Raw genomic sequence first — 21380 nt, forward strand, 5'->3', positions numbered from 1 at the left:
CCTTGGGGGGTGTTCCTTTAAACCGCCAACAGCACACTCCACAGTTGTGCACCGGGTGCTCAGCCTGTTGTTGAACCGCTCCTTGTTGCTGTCAAGGCTCCCAGTGTAGGGTTTCAGGAGCCATGGCATTTAAGGGTAAGCAGGGTGTCCAAGGATCACAATGAGCATTTCAACTTCCCCTATGGTGATCTTCTGGTCTGGGAAGAAAGTCCCGGTTAGCAGCTTCCTGAACAGGCCTGTGTTTATATTTAAGGGGGGGGAGGGATAGCTCAGTGGTTTGAGCATTGGCCTGCTAAACTCAGGGTTGTGAGTTCAATCCTTGAGGGGGCCATTTAGGGATCTGGGGCAAAAATTGGGGATTGGTCCTGCTTTCAGCAGGTGGTTGGACTAGATGACCTCCTGAGGTCCCTTCCAACCCTGGTATTCTATGATTCTATGTTCTGAAAGATGCATGCATCATGCACCTTTCCAGACCAGCCTGTGTAAATGTCTGTGAAATGCCCACAGTGATCCACCAGCTCCTAGAGAACCATAGAAAAATACCCCTTCCGATTTATGTACTCAGAGGCTAGGTGGTCTGGTGCCAGAATTGGAAGATCCGACCCATCTATCGCCCCTCCCCAGTTAGGGAAACCCATTTGTGCAAAGCCAGCCACAATGTCACGCACATTGCCCAGACTCACTATTCTTCTGAGCAGGATGTGATTAATGGCCCTGCAAACTTGCATCAATACGATTCCAACGGTCAGCTTTCCCACTCCAAACTGGTTAGCGACCGATAGGTAGCTGTCTGGAGTTGCCAGCTTCCAGATTGCAATAGCCACCCACTTCTCCACTGGCACTTCTCCACTCTCAATCTCGTGTCCTTGCACAACAGGGTGGGGGTGAGCTCAGCACACAGTCCCATAAAAGTGGCTTTCCTCATGCAAAAGTTCTGCAGCCACTGCTCTTCATCCCAGACTTGCATGATGATGTGATCCCACCACTCAGTGCTTGTTTCCCAAGCCCAAAAGTGGCGTTCCACTGTGGTGAGCATGTCCGTGACTGCCACAAGCAATCTCGTGTCGTATGTATTATGCGAGTCGACATCATCCTTGGACTACTCGCTGTCACTTTGTAGCTTTAGGAGTAACTCCACTGCAATTCGTGATGTGCTGGCGAGACCCATCACCATATTCCTCACAAGTTCAGGATCCATTCCCGCATACCAAAAGGGAAGACAAAGCATGCAGTACAAAAAATGTTGAAAGATGGCGCCAAATGTGGACAGAAGCACAGGGATTGCTGGCATTCAAAGCGATGTATCACAGGGCATTGGGACAGGACCCAGAATGCCCTGCACCCTGCTGTCCCCTTCCCACAAGCCACAGCACCAGAATGGGAAGAGGTGCTCTGTGGGATAGCTGCCCATAATGCTCCGCTCCCCGTGCCGCTGGAAGTGCTGCAAATGTGGCCACGCCACTGCACTTGCAGCTGACAATGTGAAGACACGGCAGCACTTTCCCTGCTGCTGCGGTCTCCAAGGGCTGGTTTAAGTCACAGCGCTATACATCTGCAAGTGTAGCCATGCCCTAAGTCCCAGTGTTAGGCTGCACTGCAAGCCACAAAACCCCTGCTCAGCTGCTTCCCAGGGCCAGCTCTACAGTTTTTGCTGCCCCAAGCAGTGAAAAAAACTGCCACCACGGACGGCAAAACGAAGAAGCTGCTGCCGATTTGCCTCCACGGCAGGCAGAACAGAGAAGCTGCTGCTGAGTTGCTGCCATGGCTGGAGGAACTGCTGCCCCTTTCTAACTGCCACCCTAAGCACCTGCTTGGAACGCTGGTGCCTGGAGCCGGCCCTGCTGCCGCCAAACCCTGTATTGTAGGTGCTGAAATTAGCTAAGTAAGTACCCCAATTTGTTGGGCAAAATTTCCCTAAGTGCCTACATTTCTGCCTATGAGCATACGCATTGTTGTCCAACTAAGCTCCTCAGTACAATCCACAGACTAGGGGAAAATAGGGGCGGAGTGCCTGCCTATTTTGCCTGTGGGGCCTGAACCAGTATCTGTGCTAGATCAGGTCCCATTCAAAAATCTGTCTGAAGGAGGAAGAGGTTACAGTTTTTATCCCAGTGGTTAGAACATTCACCCAGGCTATGGAAGACCTGGGTGCAATTCCTCTGCCTGAGGGGGGAGAAAATATTTTGAACAGAGACCTTCCATATCTCTCAGTAGAGGGCCCTGACCACTGGGCTATGAGATATTCTAAAGTGGAGTATCCTCAGTCTCTCCTGTTGAAACTCGTTCAATTTGTATAAATAATTAAAGAGTTTTGGGACCAGAGGTACAAAGAGAGCACACTATAGTCTGATGGTTCAGGAAGCCAACTGGAAGGTCAGAGACCCAGGATCTAGTCTCCCACATTTGGGCCAAGCTGCTTCAATAACCTTTTAAACTGTATGCAAACCCTATTGTTTTAATGCATTTTTATATAAAAGTTCAAAATATTTTAAGGTTTTAATGGCAGGAAGGAGTATGAACAAATCACTCCTTTTTAAAGCATTGGACAGAGTCAAGACTCAAGATTTCTCTTCCACACTCTACTGCTGACTTGGACTCTGAACCTGCAATAAGAGCCATCTGAACAGACCCCTGCCTCCACACACAATGCCATTCAAGTAAATGGGGCTCTGCATAGGGACAAAGGTCTGCTTGTATGGATTAGTTTAGAAAATTGGAGCCTCATTCTGTACTTTTAACCCCTTGTACCTGTTTTTATCCAGTTATAAGATGGGTATAATAGTACTTAGCTACCTCCCAGGGGTACTGTAAGTCATAAATTGAAAAGTGCTTTGAGTCCCTCAGATGAAAAGTACATTATAAATGGCACACTTTCACATTTTCTAGCGGTGTCTATGAAGCTGGCAAAGAACTACAACATCATAGAATTGCTGCTGCCAAACAATTCCCGAACCTCAAGATCCCTACTCATTTCTTCAGATTCAGTGCATTTCTTTGCTACAGAACACATTGCCCCTTCCAAGAGAAACACAAATGAACAACATTCCAGTACATGTTGCAAGAAGTATGAATAAACTAGAGATTTAAGACAATTAGCTCATCTGTTTAGGTGTGTTCCCTCTCTTCAGTTAGCAGTATTAACAATATTAATACTTAGAATTTTTCATGTTCAAAATGCTCTCCAAACTTTAACTAATTAATAGTTAATACCTTGTGAGGTGGGTAAATATTAATATCCAGAAACAAGAGAATTTAAGTTATTTCCTCATCTCAGAAAGTAATTGTCAAAGCCAGGATTAGAACTCAAGAGTTCTAGCAACCAGTGTTGTGGTCAGGCCATTGAACCAAACTTCTGTAATACAAGACTTCATTCTTTCTAATACCTCTCTTAACTCTTTTTAAAAATTATTTATGTTAGTTCCACTGCTCCTTATGTACATTTGCTGCCCAGGTATACTTGGGTGTATGTTATTCCTTTCATTAAAATAATATTGTCAGTTTAAAAATAAGTTTATTTACTTAGTGCTGTTCACAAAATCATAGAGAAATATTATAAATTAGAGACAGACAAAATTATCTCTCTGCTACTGTACATTTCTTCCCTATGATATGTCTATATTGTGAGTGAAACAAGATTTTATATTTATGTTCAAGTTTTCTCTTATATGTATAATTTATAATAATTTCAATCTCCCATTGCCCCATGTTCAGACAGCAGCTGATCCTCTCCTTCACTTCTCCTTCCTCCAATATATTCTGACCCTTCAATTTCTCCACTCACGCATAAGGATCTCTTATGAAAGCTCCTCATCACTTGTTTTGTTTCCCTCGGGAGTAGTTTGTGGCCTTCCTGACCACGAACTACTTCTTTCTCATAAAAAACCTTGCTTCCTTCTCCAGAAAATGCATATTACCTTGCTTCTACAAATTGTTCCCAACTCACCTAAAAAACTATATTATAAACCCAAATTTACCTCTTACCCAGCATACCTCCATCTCCTGCAGTCCCCCCCTCACCACTTACCTCCAAGTCATTCAACTTTTATTCTACCTAATCTTCAAGACCCTAAGAAACTTTCACTTCGTTCCCATTTTATCCCAATAAATATCCTCTGATCTCATGCCCCCATTCCATAATCCCAGCATTCTTCTACATATTTATACTGTGCTCATCCAAGAACCTCTTGACTCCTTCCCCCAGGGTATCTTGAGTAGGGCCCTAACAAATTCGCAGTCCATTTTGGTCAATTTCACAGTCATAGGAATTTTAAAATAGTAAATTTTATTATTTCAGCTATTCAAATCTGAAGTGTCACAGTGTTGTAATTGTAGGGGTCCTGACCCAAAAAGGGGTTGTGCAGGGAGGGGGTTGCAAAGTTGTTGTAGGGGAGATTGCTGTATTGCTACCCTTACTTCTGTGCTGCTGCAGGCAGCAGCATTGCCTTCAGAGCTGGGCAGCAGGAAAACGGCGGCTTCTGGCCAGGAGCCCACCTTTGAAGGCAAAACCACCGCCAGCAGCACTGAAGAAGTAAGTATGGCATGGTATGATATTGCCACCCTTACTTCTGCGCTGCTCCCTGCAGAGCAGGGCCCTCAGTCACCAGCTGCCACTCTTGGGCCGCCCACCTCTGAAGGCAGCAGCGCAGAATTAAGGGTGGCATGGTATGGTATTGCCACGCTTGCTTGTGTGTAGCTGCTGGTGGGGCGCTGCCTTCAGAGCTGGGCACCTAGTCAACAGTCACTGGTCTCTGGCCACCCAGGTCTGAAGGCAGCGCAGAAGTAAGGGTGGCAATACCACAATTCTCCTAAAATAACCTTGCAACTCCCTTTTGGGTCAGGACCCCCAACTCAAGAAACACTGGTCTCCCCCATGAAATCTGTAGTGTAGGGTAAAAGCACACAAAAGACGAGATTTCACAGTCCATGATGCATTTTTCATGGCCATGAATTTGGTGGGGCCCTAATCACATGGTAAGGTTGCAGATTTGTCACGGCATATTTTGATAAAAAAGTCACAGAGCAGTCACAGTAAATTTAGTACAAGTCACATGTTTTGTGATTCTGGATAAAAAATGTATGTGACAAATGGTGGTTGTGGGGCGGGAGCTGAAGAGCAAGCTTGCCCAGCACTCAACCTGTTGCAGCAACTCCTGTCCCATCAGGCAGAGCTCCTCACTCCCGGCATTGTGACCTGGTGCTTGGGGTCACAGCACAGCTCAGATTTGGCTGACCTGCCTCTCAGTCATCATGGGGAAGGTCTGATGGGACAAATCATAGTGAGTGGCCCTGCGACCTGGTGCACAAGGTCACAGTGAAACTCATTCAAATTTTCCCAGCTGCCTCTCCAACCCCATGGGCCGAACCTGAGCAGCGCTGCAACTCCATGCACCAGGTCACAATACCCAGAGCAGGGAGCTAGGCTCAGGCCCAAAAGACAGGAACCACCAATGCAGGGTAAGTTATGGACACAAAGACAAGTCACAGACAAATGAGAAAATCACAGCGTCTGTGACATTTTACCTACCTTGACACATCTGCAGCTCTAAGCATGAGCAATGCCATCTTCACCCTTAAATCATCTACCAGCTCTGAAGAGTATGTTTACACTGCAATGTAAGCCCAAACCCCACTTCCATTCTCAGACAATTCCGTCTGACTTGGGCCTGGGCTCCAGCATAGACTCTGGCTTCTAATTTTCGCCGGGGGTGCTCAACTCCTGCTCAGACCCAGGCCCTGCCCCCACTCTACCCTTTCCCCAAAGCCCCACCCCTATCCCACCTCGTCCCCTGAGCATGCCCCATCCCCACTCCTCCCGCTCCCTCCCAGCACCTCCTGCACACCTATGAACAGCTGTTCCAAGGTATGCAGGAGGCACTGGGAGGGAGCGGGAGGAGCTGATCAGCAGGGGCTGGCAGCAGGTGGGAGTGGAGGGGAGTTTGGCTGCCAGTGGGTGCTAAGTACCCTCTAATTTTTCTCTATGGGTGCTCCATCCTTGCCGGCCCCAGTCCCTTGCAGGGTGGGTGGTTCAAGCCTGGGCCCTGTGTGGACTCAGGTCTAAACTCCATAATTCTGCTGTGTGGATGCAGCTTGGGCCCAGCCCCACAGACTTGAGTCTATTCCTGAGATCATCAGTGCAATCCCATGGGATGGTGTCCTTTCTATCCCAAGACTGGCCAATTGACTCCTCAGAACTGGAAGCCACACCTCTGGTTCAAGTACAGCTGCTCAGCATTTAACCCTTCCATTTTAATCTGATCGATGAGCTACAAGCAGAATGAATCTTTTCCTTTGTATGTAATGGTGATTGACAGAAAGAAGTCCTTTGCCATGTGTTTGCTTGCTGGTCACGGAAGCATAAACAGATTTTGGTTCATCTATAGTGTGAGGCAAGCAAACAGTTTGACTTTAGCATGAGTTCCAGGAAACAGCAAAGAAGCTAGCAGCATTGGGGATTCACTGGATCGGTGACCAGTGCAAGGAGCTAATTAAGCAGCTCAAGAACAACTATTGGAAAGCCAGGGATGAGAACTGCACCTTTGTGAACTAGCTATCATGCGGCCTCTTTTACAAGGAGTTTGACTAATGCTGGGAACTGTGCTCAGTCTTGTCCCTGAAGTGGCTTTGCCACCAGAGCAGCTACAGCACATTCTGGCTCCCTACTCAGAAGAGGATTTTGATGCCTCTGGGGAGGAGGAGCCCGCTGCAGAACTTGCAGCAGAAACACAAGGCAGAAAAAGCTACTCAGCCTGGTAAGTTTCTTACCCATGTTTGTTGTTATTAATATAGGGATGGGGAAGGATTTCCAGTTTGTGACCCAATGTAAAATTTATTACAAGCCACAGACAGCAGCATATAGCTACTTCTGGCAGGTTGTACGCTAGCAGCTTGGTGTCATCCTACCACCACCACCATGTAGAATTCAAAATGTAGATCAGGAAGTTCAAACAGTGAAACAAGCATTTAAAATTAAATTTTTACTTGAAATTCACACATTCTTATAGAGATGTGCTGGGGTGTTAAAAATAAGAACCTTATATTGTCTTCCCTTTTAGTACACTGCACCATACGAAGTGGGCATGCCACAACATTACAAGCCACCTGTAAATAGAAAACTGTCAAAGGTGGGAATGGGGGGATAGGTTAAATGTAGTCTATGAGTGACAAAATCAGTGTCTGAAGTATGGTCAGCTGGTTAGGGGTTCTATGCAGTCCAGAAATATGACAGGGGGTGGAGGAGATGGCTGTGTATTTCTTTGAGAGTCTGTGTGTGTTTGCATGTAGTCCCTGGTTAGATGCATTCAGCCTGTATCAGAAGCAGTAGGGAGGCAATCATCCACACGGACACTAAAGCACCATCCTCCTTCTTGGAGCAGCTAGTCCTGGAACCCACAAGGGGAGAGGCAGTTCTTGATTTAGTCCTAAGTGGAGCACAGGATCTGGTCCAAGAGGTGAATATAGCTGAATCACTTGGCAATAGCTACCATGATGTAATTAAATTTATCATCCTTGTTGGGGGAAAAATACCAAAGACGCTCATCACAGTTAATAGTGGCATTTAACTTCAAGAAGGGAACTACACAAAAAATGAGGAAGCTAGTTAAATAGAAATTAAAAGCAACAGTCACCAAAGTGAAATGCCTGCAAGCTGCATGGAAACTTTAAAAAAAACACCATAATACGGGTTCAAATTAAACATATACCCCCACATTAAGAAAAACAACAGTAAGATGACCCCAAAAAATGCCATCATGGCTAACCAACAGAGTAAAAGAGGCAGTAAGAGGCAAAATTTTTTAAAGTACATCAGAAGCAGGAAGCCTGGCAATTAATTTTTCTGGCTACTGGATGATAGAGATGCTGAAGGAACACTCAAGGAAGAAAAAGCCTTTGCAGAGAAGCAAAATTAATTCTTTGCATCAGTCTTCACTGCAGAGGCTGTGAGGGAGATTCTCACACCTGAGTTATTCTTTTTAGGTGACAGATCTGAAGAACTGTCCTGGATTGACGTGTCAGTAGAGGAGGTTTTGGAACAAATGGATATATTAAGGAGTAATAAGTTACCAGGATCACGTGGTATTCACCCAAGAGTACTGCAATTTCATATTTGAGTTCCTTCAGAATTGCTAACTGTGGTACGTAATCTGTCACTTAAATCAGCTTCTGTACCAGGTAACTGAAGCTAATCTGATGCCAATTTTCAAAAAAGGCTCCAGAGGTGATCCTGGCAATTATAGGCTGGTAAGCATAACTTCAGTACCAAGGAAATTGGTTGAAAGTATAGCGAAGAAGAGAATAATCAGATACATAGATGAACATTATTTGTTGGGGAAGAATCAACACAGCTTTGCAAAGGGAAATCATGCCTCACCAATCTATTAGAATTCTTTGAGGGGGGTCAACAAACATGTGGACAAGGGTGATCCAGTGGCTATATTGTACATGGACTTTCAAAATCCTTTGACAAGGTCCCTCTCTAAAGGCTCTTAAGAATAGTAAGCAGTCATGGGAGAAGAGAGAAGGTCCTCTCATGGATCAGTTACTGGTTAAAAGATGGGAAGCAAAGGGTAGGAATGAATGTTCAAGTAACCCCCAAGGAGATGCCTCAGGAATCTAGGTTTCTGTCTGCTGGCAGCTCAGGGAGAGGCACGCTGTCCCTGATAGGGAGGGGGAGCCAAGGCAAACTCAGAGGCTGCCCGGCAACCAATAGGGAGTGAGATGCCCCTCCCAGGGAGTTCAGGAAAGGGGAGAAGCCATTTTTGAGTAAGTTGGGAGCCAGCTAGGGCATGGGCAGGACTGGCTGTGTGGGGAGCTGGTAGGTCCCAGGCCTGCATGCAGGGTTCCCCCTGAGAACAGGCCTCTAGGACCTGAAAGCAAGATCCCTCAGTTGGGCTTTTCTTTCTCCACTGATGATTCCCAGTTTGTAGAGTTTTGCTGGGAAACTTCCCTAGCCAGTCTGAGTTAGCCTTCCAGCTCCCTAGGTGAGACCAGTCACCACATGGTTAGCTCTGCTCAGCCTGCTAGTTCAGGGCTGCTGCCTGTTCTGTGTGTGTCTGGACGCTGGGCTAAGAGTCTACAGTTTGGATTTTAGTACAGTTGTGTAATCTGCACCTTGAGCCCTGCACCCCTTTGTGGTGAGGGAAAATCCTGGGACTGAAGCAGCCTGATTCCTTCCTGAAGAGGATCCCTGCCAGCAGAGATCAGCCCCTCTGCAGTGACTGAGGAGTCCAGAGTCATCTCTGAACCTGAGAATCATTCATGGAGTTTGTGAGTGCACCATCTTTTAGTTAGGAAATTTGTTTTGGGGACCCCCTACTCTCTGAACTGTGTCCTCAAGCCAGGGAGTAAGGGTTTGGGGATTTTATAACCTGCTGCATATTAAACCTGTGGAGGGATTTACCACCTTCTCACACTTGTGAGTCCTTTGGGCTCTACTGAACCGAGTCAGCCACACTGCTAAATCACTGCAGAGAAGAATTTTGTGGTCATAGGTCATCAAGGGCCCCAACAAAGTACGTGTACCAACGGGACACTAATCTTACATTTGGTACATCAAGTCACATGACTGGGGAAAGTCACATGTATTAGCAGCGTGGGCACCGGTGAACCTAAAAATAGTGTTTTACCCTGTTATGTTATATTTGTCTCCTGTTTAATATAATTATTGTGTTGAATATATTGTATGTGTTTATGTTAGTTCTTGGAAGTCTCCAGTTATCTGGCAAGTAAGTGGGGATTACCCTGTGATTAGAATTTTCCTCCCAAGCTGCCCTGGTGACCCTGCCAGGAAGGAGCGAGGGGGGTGGAGGCACCGTCAAATAAATTAATAGGAAAAAATAAAGAAGCTACACCCTGCTGAGTGGGTGGCGGGATCCAGAAGAACCCAGACCTATCCATCAAAGCCTGTAAGCAGATTGGAATTAAAGAAGGTAACCGCGTGGAGAGGGGGCACTACATTCAGTTTTTAGAATGTAGAGAGTTAAATAGTGATGTCCCCCAGGGATCTGTACTGCGACCAGTGCTGTTCAATTTATTTATAAATGATGTGGAAAAAAAGATAAAGAGTGAGGTGTCAAAGTTTGGAGACAATACAAAATTACTCAAGATAGTTGAATCCAAAGCAGACTGCAAAAGAGTTACGAAGGGGGTCTGACAAAACTGGGCAACAAAATAGCAGATGAAATTCAGTGTTGATAAATGCAAAGTAATGCACGTTGGAAAACGTAATCCCACCTATCCATACAAAATGATAGGGTCTAATTTAACTTTTTCCACTCAAGAAAGAGATCTTGGAGACATTGTGAATTGTTCTCTGAAAACATCTGTTCAATACGCAGCAGCAGTCAAAAAAGCTAACAGAGTGTTAGGTAGTAAAATTTCAGGGAAGGGCATATTTCCCAGGCCCTCCTCTGTAAGTCACCATCCCATTCCATTCATAGATATGCTTCCCTGTCACCGTAAATTTGAAAACCTTTGTGGCATACACGTCAGTGCCAAGTCAGCTAGCTTGGAATAAAATCTCCCTTTGCCATTCTGGAACCCCTAGAATCATTATGTCCTTGAGAATGTGGAATGCCTGAAATACAGAGAATGCTTATGTAGTAAGCCACGGCGCTCCTCTCCATTCAAAGGTCTGCAGTTTTAAAACCAAAAGCAATACTAAATTGTCATTTGTAATACTAAATTGTAATTGTGTAGTCTTTTCACTGTGATTCACTGATTGGGGTCCATTCTGCTTCTGGGAGCTCAGGTGATCCTCTCAGAATATACTGAAGCTCAGTTTTACAAAATATAATTTTTTGGCCTTGAGATTCCATAAGGCACTTTTGCCTATAGATACCCTGAACCTGTTTTGAAGCACTGAAATCATAATGCACTGTTTGATTTCTACTTTTACTCCCTTCAGCCTCTTCCAACTTGGCCGTGTAGGCCCACTGAAGCAGGTCCTTAGGATACAGAATTGTCACAGACCAGTCCAATCAGATGCTTTTTCAAAATGAATATATGGAGGACATTCTGGACAGGGCAAACAAGCAGGTGAAGTACCAGAGGGAGAAGGGTTCATGACAAGAGGGAAGGCACAACCAGGCAGCAGAGCAAGAGGAGAGAATTTCAGCACACAAGGAGAGATTTGCAGCTCAGTTTCTGGAGCAGGAACACTGGCTGAGGGAGGATGTTAGAATCCAGCAGAAAGACCTGTTCAAGAGGCTACTGACACTTACGGCCACCAGAGTACAGGCTCCTGCTGCACCCAAACTACGTGCTGAGTCCCCTTCACAGTGCCATGTGCTGCAGACCTGGAATATTGTGGACAATTCCATGGTTGGGTGGACCAGACAAGCAGGACTCGATAGCCGCTGGACAAGGTAAATCTGCCCCATGCAGTCCTTCACCCCTACTGCATACCTCCACCCCTGTGCTGACCCCATACTCCCTACATGCTTTCACTCTTGTGCAGCTGGGTACCCCCAGGAATGCCTTCACCCCCCACCCTCTTCGCAACAGCACCAAGTGGGTGCTATAAATGTGGAAAGAAGGGAAAGGGGTGGTAGGGGACATGCAACAGTAGGGGCTTATTTGTTGGCACTGGTTTCACTGTTCAATGTTTGGTTTATGGACTTTATTCTATTACTGGTTTTGTTGTTAGTTTATTACTGGGGTTTTGGTACGCTAATGGCGGGCTGGCAACGGTTTTTTTTTTTTTTTTTTCAAATTCATCTTAAAATATAAAGACTTTTATTTTACTAAGAAATGTTATTACTATTAGTGCATCACATTATATAAAGTGTATTTCAAATAATAAAGATAAACACATGATAAGGGACAACTGGTAAGTTGAATCCAATCACTATTTCTTAATACTTTTATCTACCTCAAGCCATACGCCATACTGTAAATCCACAATTCTTGCCGCACATCCCTCTCCCCATTGCATAAGCAGTCATCTCATTCACAAGTACAATGCAGGGGAATCAATCCCCATCACCCTCATTTCATAAGCAGTTATATTGTTCACAAGTACAGTGTATGGCAGTCAATCTCCCTCCCCCATTTTTATATGATGTGGCAGTGCCCCAGTTACTGGAAATATTGTACAAGCACATGTATAAACATACTATTCTCCCTTTTCCATTGGGCCATGCAAATCCATAATGGGGCTGCACAGAGTGTCCCTGATCTGTATTGGCCCAGGTACCTCCTGTGCAGCTGTGATACGTGCACTTTCTGGTTAAGTGAACTGGTTCAGCAATCTGTTAGTGTCATAGGTCCATTCAGAGTCAAATGGCTCGCCATGGGCTTTGCAAAGATTGTTGGAGAAAACAGGAAGCCACAATAATGCAGACAGCATTGATGACACAGGAATCTAAATGGGTCTGCAGGCAGCACCAACAGGATTTCAATCAGCTGAACACATATATTCAGCCATCATTCTGCACAAGCTGAAAGTGTAATTAAACCTTTTTTTTTGGCCAGGCAAAAGAGGGTACATGGGGTCCCCCAGACAGTAACTCCATTTAGGACAATGGCAGTTAGTGGCAATAGTGTCCCAGCCTGTCCATGAATGTAGACTTTTGATAATCAGATAACCCTGGCATCATTAACTCTTCCAGAGAGCCCACATTGACGTCCATAAATCAGCAGTTACTTCAGGAATATTGTTTATGCCCACCACTTTTGGGTAAATCACCCAAATCGTCAAACAGTGGTAGCTATGATATCTCCGAAACCTCTGTGACCGCTTTACCCAAGTTGACTTTCCAACACTGAACTGGTTAGCAATGGATTTGTAGCAGTCTGGGATAGCCAGCTTCCAAACAATTATAGACTCGCTTCCTGACCTACATGGCAGCGGCTATTTGTGTGTCCTGACACTGGAGGATGGGGGTAAGCTGCTCACAAAGCTCCAGAAATGTGGCTTTCTTCATGCAAAAGTTCTGTACCTACTGGTAGTTATCTGAAGTCTGTATGACAATGTGATCCCACAAGTCTGTGCTTGTTGCCCTGCTCCAGAAAGGCTGGTCTACGTAGGGGCCAGCAGTGGCTATACCAAGAGTCACAAGGAGCATCGGCAAGTTCAAGTCTTCTATGTCTATATCCTCCTCCTCCTCCTCCACCAGGAGTCTTTGATAGGTCAGAAAATGCCACCAGAATGTCCACCAGTGTCTCATGGATACTCTGCCTATTTGCTGAAACAGGAACAAAAACACAAGCAAGAAAAGATCTTCAAATGGTAACTCCTCCATGTTGCTGGCTGCGGTTGCTGAGACCATGTAGACCCAAAAGACAGATTGGCAGGAAGTGTTGGGAACTTTGTGGGTTGTGAAAACTTCCTGTAATGTACGGTTGTACAGTCAGGTTGTTCCACACCTCACCACAAACCAGGGGCTAGAGTGGCCACAGCTGGGAAGGCACTGGGAAGCTTGGGATATGGTGGTTTGACTTGAGTCAGTGTACTGATGAGTGGATGTTGGTGTCCCAGGTTTGGGATCTGAGGCCAGAAATTGTAAACCTATGCTTCATGTTTTGAGGCTCTGTGTCACAGTCATAGGTAGTGGGGGCTAATGACGTAGCCCCACTGGATTGTCATGTCTTTAGACTAGCCAACTCCAGTGAGGAGTTGATTAAGATGTTATGGGCCAGGGAGGCACATGGGATTTATGGGGAGAGTGGGACTACCAGAGAAGCTTCTTATTTTTCTCCGTGGAGGGTGGGGACATGACAGAGCTTTTATTTTTCTTCCAATTCCCTTAGTATATTTGCATATCCTCCTCTGGATGGGGAGGGAATAGTAGCAGCTTCTCTTTCTCAATGAGTGACTAATTGAGCACCTATGGATGAGCATGCCATTTTTATGCTGGTTCTGCTATAGGCCATGTACACAAAGATGCATATTTCATAGGCATATGCACATTCTCTCCTTGTTTGAATTAAAAATAATAGGGCAATGTTTTAAAACCAACAATCACACCATCTTGAAGACCAACCCAACATTGAACCCCCGGATCTAATAAATTCATGATTTGTACAGGCACATTGGCCATCACTTACTAAGAAGTGATGAAACCATTATGAAACCATAATTAATAGAATAATTTGTTTTGCGCATTTTTTAAAACCTAAAGCCAAAAGGTTGGGTCTAAAATGATTTTCAGTGTCCATTTTTAGGTGAAAGCTCCTATACACTGATGGCAAATGCCTGGTTAGAAAACAAAGTCTGGGGGACAAACCTGCAGTGGTTGGTCCCAGTGGAGGAACCAACAAGAACCTATTAGGTCTTTTCCATCTCTCCTCTTAATGATTCTGTAAAGAATTAGTCAATTTCGCTTTCATTGAAGGCATCTCTTGTATTATGGGAGCATTTGCGCTACACATGGTATTCTCAGCTAATTTCTCCTTCAGTCAGTCTCCTGTTATGAGAGAGGGAAAGGGCAGTCTCCTGCCTAAAGAGGCCAGGGAGGGCAGGGCAAAGAATCCCACTCCAGCTAGGGGGATCCAGCTCGCGTTTTGCTTTCTACTAGGAGGGGTAGGTCCAGCGAGAGCATAGCCGAGCCTCCCTCCCAGAGGGTCTGGCCTGGGGAGAGGCTAGCCGTCCGGGGAGAGCAGCATATTTTACTCCCCAGTGCCACTGGGTATCCATATTCCGCACGGGGCTTATTTTGCTCTCCGAGCTCGCTGCTTGGAGGGACACGCCGCGCCCCAAGAGCCATGGAACTCCACTTGCTCCTCTCCAGCTGTGGCTCGCTTAGCCATGCACGGATCGCCCTTTCCTGTTAGTATCCTACTGACAATGCAACAGCCTTGGTATGTATTTGGAATCAATCCCCGGAGCAGTTAACGCGCCCGAGTCGGTGGCAAAGCCCCCTTTAATGCGTGGAGCCGGTTTCCTGTCTGCTTTAGTGGGTTGGTTAAAGTATAGTAACGACTTATTCGATAGTTCCAAAGTTTAGCTGCAACCTCCTTAGGAGAGACGTGGAAAGTGCAATCAGGGACACCCAGGCAAGCAGCTCGTAAAACTCGCAACGAGTCGGTAAGCTGCCTAGGCGGTTCTCTTACGGGACGGTAGAGCTCTGCACGGACGTTTGGGGGGGAAATAAAGAAATATTGGCGTGTATTTAAATGAAAGACAGTTTGTTGGCTAAGCGACTGAGACCGTCCGGGCTCTGCTCGTGCTGCTGCCTTGTTTGCGCTACAGCAGCTAGCTAGAGCCTGCCTGGAAAAACCCGCCAGGCAAGCAAAGCTGCCTTAAACCTCCATGGAAGGGCAGGGAACAATTAAAGGGACACTGACCAGGAGTTTGGGCTCTAGTGTGCCTTTTAAAAAGAAAGGAAGGGCCATGCAGCATCCTTTGGAGGTTGCTTTTAAGGTGGGTTTGGGGGTTTTAATCTAAGTAAATCTTTTTTTCTCTCTCTCCTTTCTCTTTAAAAGCCCTGGGGCAAATTCTGGTCTGTTCATTTAGATTTACAGCAGTGTAACTCCATGGATCTGTATGGAGTCTCTCTCGATTTACATCACTGTACCTGAAAGCCTAATTTGACCCATTGTTTGGCTCCTCTCTGCATGAAAAGATTTACAATAGTAGCCCGAGACCACCTCTGACTACTTTTCTACCTCTTGCAAAAATAAACCCCCAGGTATGTCTTGAGTAGGAGCAGGGCCAGCTGCTTATTTTTGGGGCTGGCAAGTATTTTACACTGCAAACACACACCCCATAGCACTAACTAGAAAGGGCAAGTCATTTGCCCATGTGCTCAACAAGGCCTCTCATTTTAGGAGCCCATCACAATACAGGCAACTGGAGAAGGATAGCAACTTGCCTGTAGGGCTGGTTCCAGAGATTCCTAAAAGCATGAGCATAGTGAGCCAGCCATTTGCTTATGTGGCCAGTGAGGCCCCTCACATTGAGACACTTAGAATACATGCTGAGATGGAGGGTCAGCAGGGGAACAGGCCCTCCTGCCACACTTAATTGTGAGTCACAAGAAAGTAGTTCCTATTGCTGCTGCTCCACAAACAGTTGCGGGGGATTACTGAAAATATTTCCCCTAGAAAGGTGTTTTGTTAGTAGAAAAGGAGGAAGATTGGGCCTCCCCTCAGAAGTTTGTTGCTGTTGAGTTCCAACCTGGAGAAATAAACTGAGGCAGATTGGTTGGATGAATTGGTAGGAGTCAGGAGGTTTGAATTGATGATGGTTTGTCAAGACTGGGGAGAGATCTGGTACAGATAGTTTACTGTGGGTCTGTTGGTCTTCAGGGAATTTAGAGGGAGTAGGGTAGTTTACTGGATAAAATTGATTGGGGCCAGGTGGCTTGTCTGAGAGGAATTGATTGGGGCCAGGTGGCTTGTTTGGGAGGGGGCAGAGGTTAGCACACTTAGAATTTACATCTCTCTACTATCTCAAAAAGACATGCTATTAAAAATGGGCCTGATTCATCCCTGGTGTAACATAGCAGAAATCAGTGGAGTTACACTGGGGATAAATTTGGCTAGTTACAAATTGACACAATCTGTGGAGGTGTTTACATTTATTACATCACTTGTATCTCTGGCTGCATAACAGCTGTTTAACTTAATGAGATACTATTCCTTTAAGGAGTAGAAGGAAGTGTGCATGTAGGCATCCAGAGCAGGGCATGAGCACGCTGATGTCACCATGCACGTGGAGTTACAAGAATCAGGCTGTGTAAACAAACTTGTCAATGGTGTTATACCAGGAATCAATTTGGCCTAATGTCTCCAATTTTAAAAATCTTAATATAAAATTAGGAAATTGTAAAACTGGACAAATATGCGCTTGTAATATGATGCATCTAAAATGCTTTTAGTAAAAACGCTGGTTAGAAGAATGACTTGTAGATTTGTGTCTTTTTAAACTTCAAAGCTAACAAAATTTATATAAAAATGAAGACTTCTAATTAACAGATCTCTCCGGTTGATTTCAGTAACTTTTTTTTTTTAAGCTAAGATTTATTCTCGTTTTAGGAATTCTTCTATGAAATGACCCAAGCTTGTAGGTGCCGCGCTCCTTCTGCTCCCAATCAGTTTACTTCTCTGTCTGGGCGGAGCAGGAGAAGTAGCCTAGTTAGCCCTAAAGGTAACAGCAGCTGTCTCTCTATGCAGCTGAGGAGTAGCCTTGATGTGCCCTGAAGGGAATCATGTCTAGTCCTTCTCAGGCAGGAGCTCGACCATATTTTGGGTCTATAAGGATGGACTGATCATGTAAAGCAGGTAATCAAAAAATTAAATGAAAAGTGAGGTGTACAAAATAATTCTTTGACATTTGAGAGCTCTTCACAGCAAACACAAATCTTTGATCTATAATATTTTTGAAGTCTTTATTGATTGTGTGTTTTTTGCTGGCATGTTGCTCACAACTGTGAATGTTTGTCTAAGCATTTGCATTCTAAGCTCTGGTTTTAGTCACTTATTACTTTCCAAAACACTCACCTTTCAGACTTATTTTTTCCAGGCTTAGTCTCTGCCTGAAGGTTAATTTTTTTTTATTGTGGTTTATTTAAAGTGGTTCAACCACTTTTTTTTTTAAAGAAGAAAAACCGTTTCTCTGCAAAAATACATGCAATTTTTAAACTTTAAATATTTTTAATGCAGAACTAGAGTGGGAGAAAAAGCCTTATTTCTTAGTGGGGAACAGTTAATTCAAAAGTGCTTTGGACTATCTTAGTAATAACTAAAAAGAAAAGGAGTACTTGTGGCACCTTAGAGACTAACCAATTTATTTGAGCATGAGCTTTCGTGAGCTACAGCTCACGGATGAAGTGAGCTGTAGCTCACGAAAGCTCATGCTCAAATAAATTGGTTAGTCTCTAAGGTGCCACAAGTACTCCTTTTCTTTTTAGTTATTACTAACACAGCTGTTACTCTGAAATTAGTAATAACTGTTTTCAGTTTGAGTGATGCGCCTTTAAAAGTTACTTTGGGCCAAAAGAGCAGTTGGTACCATTTTTTTAGTACAACTTCACAACATTAGGAGCAAAGGTTGACTGTACTGAATATGGAATAAGGCAGAGCTGCACACTTCTTGTAAGAATGCACCAGGCCATGCTCACAAAGTGTACATATTTTAAAATGATTTAATGCCAATATTTAAGAGGGTTTCTTTGTTCTTGTGGCACCAACTGTCGTGTCTTCCAGCCTTTTTATCACTCATACCTATTTAGCTAAAATTGTGAAAGGCTTTTTGTAGTGTTATTTTCAAAACATTGACAAGTGTGCTTATCAGTCTCATTCACTGTGCACTGTGCATACTGTAAATTGTGGATTGAGGGCATAAACTTGCAAAATGCTAAGTGCCTATATCTCCTATTGAAGTCCTGCAGAATTAAAGGTGTTAAGCAGTTTGGAGGATTGAGCCAGGAATCAAGCAGCCTTGCCTTGCTCAAATAAATTTGTTAGTCTCTAAGGTGCCAGAAGTACTTCTTTTCTTTTTGCCTCATCAGGGATGTGATCCTACAAGCTGCTCCACATGGTAGAACCTTTGCACCTGGGCAGAACAGATTTCAGGATCAGGGCTTTGGTGTCTGATCTAGCACGTGCCAAAGTTATTTTTTGCCATGGATTTTATGGGAGAACGATTGGTTCTTTGGTGCACATTGCCCACAGTGCTTCATTCATTGTGCACACAGTAAAGTCTGTAAACCATTTAATTAACCAATTTCTACAGTTACACTATTAGAAATTTTAGGAACAAATTCAGATTTGGCTGCTTACACCAAGTCTGGTGTATTCATGGAGAATAATATGGGAAATATGATGTCGTTATGTAAGTCAGTGGTGAAGCCTCATCTGGAATACTATAAAGGACTGGTCATCCCATCTCAAACAGAATATTGCAGAATTAGAAGAGGTTTGGAGAAGGGTAATGAGTATAGGTAGGGGCATGAAAAACTCATAAGAAGAGAGCCTGAAGGGATTGGGATTGTTTACCTTAGGAAAAGAAACTAATGAAAGGAGACATAATAATGAATGGTACTGAGAAGGCAGATCAAGAGCTTCTGTTCTCCCTGTCTCAAACACAAGAGCAAGGGGACAGTCAATTAAATTAGAAGATAGCAAATTCAAAACTGATAAAAAGGAAAAAACTCTTCACCACCACCACTCCTGCACATAATTAGACTATGGAACTCATTGCCACATTAGGTTGAAGCCAAAGATTTAGCAAGATTTTAAAAGGGATTGGACATTGATATGGCTAACAAGAACATCCAGAGTGATACTAAATACTAACAAAAGTCTTGGAAAGGATATCAAAACCATATGCTTTGGGGCTTAAGCCAGTTGTTAACTGATAGACATTAGCTTGAGATGTAATGTGCTGGCCAATTTTCTCACATCTGCCTATTGGGAATGGGCAACAAGGGATGGATCACTTGATGATTACCTGTTCTGTTCATTCCCTCTGGAGCACCTGGTATTGGCCACTGTCAGAAGACAGGATACTGGGCTAGATGGACCTTTAGTCTGACCCAGTATGGCTTTTCTTATGTACTGCAGAATTCTTACATCTTCCTCTGAAGGATCTGGTGCTGGTCACTATTGGATACAAAATATTAGCTAGATGGACCTTTGGTTTGGTAAAGTCCAGGATGGCAACTCCTATGTTCCTAATTCTGAATTTGGTCCATAATACTATGTACTTGGATTTTTGGTTTATATGAATGTTCCAAGGTATTTTTTTCCCCATCATGCAAATCTCTGACTTTTAAAAACATATGTATACATAGAAACAAAATGTAGTTTCATTAGTGCATCCAAGCATGGTAAAATTAGGGTCCTAACCTAGTCCTTGCCTTGTTTGTGATTGTTTCTGGTTATTTGCCTGGATAGTACTCTTTTTTTTTTTTTCCCCCTTGCAGCTGTGTTTTTGAGGGGTCACTGCTCTCTTTCATGATGTCATTAAAAGACTGCTGTTATTTAAAGAACCTACATCTCATATAATTTCAGGGTTGGAAGGGACCTCAGGAGGTCATCTAGTCCAACCCCCTGCTCAAAGCAGGACCAATCCCCAATTTTTGCCCCAGATCCCTAAGTGGCCCCCTCAAGGATTGAACTCACAACCCTGGGTTTAGCAGGCCAATGCTCAAAACCACTGAGCTATCCCTTCCTCCCCCCACCCCAAAACAAGGTCCCACTGAGATTTGAACTCAGATTACTGGATTCAGAGTCCAGAGTGCTAACCATTATACCATGGAACCAGCTGTAGTTCTTTTTAAATGCTTCCCATTTCTCTTTCTCCTCGTAAAAGATCGTATCTGAAAAACACGAGTGTTCTAAACAAACCTACTACTACTAAAATACTCTAGTATAAAGAAAATAGTATGTGGAGGATTTTTTATACTATATAAAGAATTAAAGTAAATTCAAAAATATGACTTTGTGACAGCTTGTCTGTGATTTGGGGCCAAATCCAGCAACTGCTGCTCAAACAGAACTCCCATGGAACTCAATGAGAGTTTTTTGCCTCGGTAAGGACTGGAACAGGGGTGGACAAACTTTTTGGATCAAGGGCCACATCTGGGTGGGGAAATTGCTTGCAGGGCCATGAATGTAGGGCTGGGGCAGGGGGTTGGGGTGTGGGAGGGAGTGTAAGGTGTAGGAGGGGGTGTGGTGTGCAGGAAGGGGCTCAGGGCAAGGGGTTGGGGCAGAGGAGCGGTGCGGGGTGTACAAGGGGGCTCAGGGCAGTGAAGGGGTTTGGGGTACAAGAGGGGGTGCACAGTGCGGGAGGGGGTTCAGGGCAGGAGGTTGCGATGCAAGAGGGGTGCAGCAGGGGGGCTCAGGGCAGGGGGTTAGGATGCAGGGTGCAGGCAGGCGGCACGGCAGGGGGTTGGGGTGCAGGCAGGGGGCTCAGGGAATTGGGGTGCAGGCAGGGAGTTGGGGTGCAGGAGGGGTGTGGAAGGGGGCTCAGGGAAGGGGCTTGAGGTGCAGGCAGGGGGCTCAGGGCAGCGAGTTGGGATGCGGGGCGCAGGAGGGGTTCGGGCTCCGGTCTGGAGCCAGTTACCTGCAGCAGCTCTGAGGTGGCAGCGGCATGCACCGGGGCCAGGGCAGGCTGCCTGCCCAGGTTGTGGCCCTGCACCACTGTGGAAAGTGACCAGCACCATGTCCATGCAGCCTTTGTGGGCGGGGGCAGAGGGCTCCACGCGCTGCCCTCGCCTGCAGGTACCTCCCCCGAAGCTCCCATTAGCTGCAGTTCCCTGTTCCCAGCCAATGGGCTGTAGTTTGCCCAACCCTGGACTAGAAGAATGAGCTCTTGGTTAGTTTCATAGCATTGTTATATTTATATATGGGGCATTATTTAAATCAGTGGAATCATTCCACATTTATACCAGTATAAAGAAGAGCAGACTGTAAGTATCTGGCATTTGCGCCTA

At 45.0% G+C, this 21380-nt stretch overlaps 1 non-coding gene across 1 annotated transcript; it reads right to left on the bottom strand.

Annotated features, from left to right (window-relative positions):
* Positions 1-20135: 20135 nt before the first annotated feature.
* TRNAQ-CUG (transfer RNA glutamine (anticodon CUG)) lies at positions 20136-20207 on the bottom strand. The gene has a single exon. It is a non-coding gene; the product is annotated as a tRNA-Gln (tRNA).
* Between the last annotated feature and the right edge of the window lie 1173 nt (positions 20208-21380).

The sequence above is a fragment of the Caretta caretta genome, chromosome 7, assembly GCF_965140235.1.
Source record: "Caretta caretta isolate rCarCar2 chromosome 7, rCarCar1.hap1, whole genome shotgun sequence".
Taxonomy (NCBI): domain Eukaryota; kingdom Metazoa; phylum Chordata; order Testudines; family Cheloniidae; genus Caretta; species Caretta caretta.